The sequence below is a fragment of the Helianthus annuus genome, chromosome 15 (genome assembly GCF_002127325.2).
Source record: "Helianthus annuus cultivar XRQ/B chromosome 15, HanXRQr2.0-SUNRISE, whole genome shotgun sequence".
Lineage (NCBI taxonomy): Eukaryota > Viridiplantae > Streptophyta > Magnoliopsida > Asterales > Asteraceae > Helianthus > Helianthus annuus.
Window position 1 is genome coordinate 35,289,083 of NC_035447.2, and position 2,883 is coordinate 35,291,965.

Here is a 2,883-nt window from a genome sequence, read left to right on the forward strand (position 1 = left end):
AGGCGGGCCGCGTTAGAGTGTTGATGGAGCTTACGCGGGCCGCGCGGGCAGTGCAGATTCGTTTGCTGACAATAGGATCCAGGCGACCCGCGTAAGGGTAGCCTGATCCTTAACGCGGGCCGCGTCAGACCGCCAGATGCAGAATACGGGGACAGGTTCACTGTTTGCTATTTTAACCGCCTTAGAATGCCATTATGAGAGCATGGGCGCCCCCTAAACGACCCCTAGCACCCAGGGACACATGTTGATGATCAAGGAGCCCTTGTAGCCTTAGTTGTGATGATCTTGTGCTTCCTTTTTCACTATAAAAGGCCATAAGTTGTGCACATTGTAACCACACCTCAAACCTGCTTTCTTGATCACTTCTGGAGCTCAAGAGCACTCTTCTAACATCTCTGGTCGTGTACCACACTTCTGTAAGTATGCCAAATCCTTTGTGGTTTAGTTTTTGCTTAGTTATAGCCTAAAAGTCAATCCGTCGTAATTAACGATTGACTTTACGATAGATCACAAATGGTCCAGTGGTTTGTCGAATCAAAGGTAGTTATATGTTGGTAATCATGTAGGCTTTAAACCCCTAAAAGGGCACCCTCTGATTCCCACTCTAACTAGTCCGAATATCGAGTCAAACTTGCTTAGAAAAAGTCAACAGAATACTAATTTGCGATTTTATGCATAATCAGTAATGTAGATGGTGTATAACCTGTTTTAACACTCATATAACATGATAATAAGTATATTAACTAGTCTAAGCTTGTTTGATCCGACCATTTACTATTTTGACCCGGTTCGGAACCGAAAGTCGCAAAACTTTGACTTTTGCTTTGACTTCAGTTCTGACCCGTTTTGGTATGAGTTAGATATGCCTTAGGACTCTCTTAGGACCAGGTTACATGATGGTTTAACCCTCTATGACCGGTTCGTTGTTTGTCCAAGTCTTTAGCACATTTCCGTCAAATGCTTAAAAGTTGACCGTAACGCCCTTTTTACTTTAAAACGAGAATTTTGAATATGTGAAAGGATAATAACCTTAGTTATTGATTTCTAAGCATGTCCCTAAAAATTTAACGTCAATCCAAGGTCTAGAATAGGAGTTATGCTAAATAGCGCAATTACGGAAACTTTAGTAATTAAACGGCGCATTTAGCATCAAGCCTATCTAAACCCAAATTTCGGCACCAAACCTTTTACACACTGATGTAAAATAATATTTTGGAATTTTTAAAAATTTTTAATTATTTTTAACCTGCTCATAACCTGCGGTTATGGCATCGGTTCGGTAAATACTGAATATACCCTTTTCGAGCATAACTTGAGTTCTACAAGGTATTTTGACCCGATTCCAGTTGCTACTGATTTTAAATAATAAATAGAGTATTTTGGACTTTATAAACTATTCGGAAAACTCAGATTTCCTGTAGAACTCAGAAACCTCTTTTATAATCTTTAAAATGACCGAAATACCCCTACGAGGCATATAATGGATTTAAACTCGTTACGGGCATTATGGAAGGTATCCTACTGATACCACAACCTCTTTAAAGCATATTGACTTAGGAAACTTGTGTAGGACTCTTACGGTTACCCGTTACGCCTTTTGCGCGCACAGTTCGGTTTATGTAACTAGTTTACATAAACTAGCCGAAACGGGTCAAACCTTATTGTTTTGACCTCAAAATCCAGAGTGTGGTTATATTACCCATATAAAACAAGTCTTCAAACTTTTTGGGTCCAAACCACATTCCATTCCCGGTTTTCGCCTTTCACGTGATTAAACCGTAATTATCCTTTGAAACTGACCGGTCTGAGCTAAGGCTAAATTAAAGACCCGTTAGGATTCTAATATGTTGTTTAAACCTTCGTTCCAGAATAGGAGACCAGTAAAAGAAACTTGCATTTGTTTATTAAGGATATTACTTGCTCAGGTAAATACTTTTAACTTATTTTCCGTTATACGGGCTTGGGTTACGGTATTTAAAATACCGCTTGGTCGGGCAATCAACCCCAACTCATTAGCAGTCGGGTGATTTCAATGTGACCCGTTTAAAAATTGGTTTTGTTGGCTTTACGCCTTTGGGAGCTTAATGACCATGTCCCGGATATCCTTGGCATCATTTTACGAAATGGCCACGACCTCGACACACGGGTGTAGGCGTACACCCGTCAATGTGTCTATATTATAAAGGTATAACCGCTGGTTTTCCCGCCACGGCTTTATGCTTTGTGGCGTGTCTATTAACCTTAAACCCGGCACGACCCGGGCGACCGAACGCATAGTGAACATGTAATTCTTTTACAAGATTTAAATATAAATTATCCCAAGTTATAAAGAGTTTGTGCCTTGTGCATTCAAATCAATTTTTATTAAACATTTTACATAAGTGTCGGTTGAATGTATTTACCAGTATAAACTGACGTATTTTCCCCAAAAAGATTAATGCAGGTTTTACTCGTAATAGGCTGGCCACTCCTTAGCATCGTTAGAGTCTTGCAAGCTTGGGATGCCAATATCTGTTGAACAATAATTTTATATTTTATTTTGATCCCCTGTGGATTTGTTTCGACTACTCGTGATACTTGGATATTACAACCAATGGTTGAAATATAATTTATCTTTATGCTTCCGCTGTGCATTCAAATATTGTGGTTTGACTATATTGTTGCCAACTACGTCACGGTAATTCCCCACCGGGCCCACCGGTGAAACACGTGGAAATCGGGGTGTGACATTTTCAACTTCAGCTTTATAGTCTTTAAAAGTAGTGAGAGATTCAGATTTTTTTTAATGAGATACGGGTGCATATAACGTGAATAATCATCAATAAACGTGATAAATGAAGTGTGTTCGGTTATTCCAGCGATGTTATAAGGGCCGCTAATATT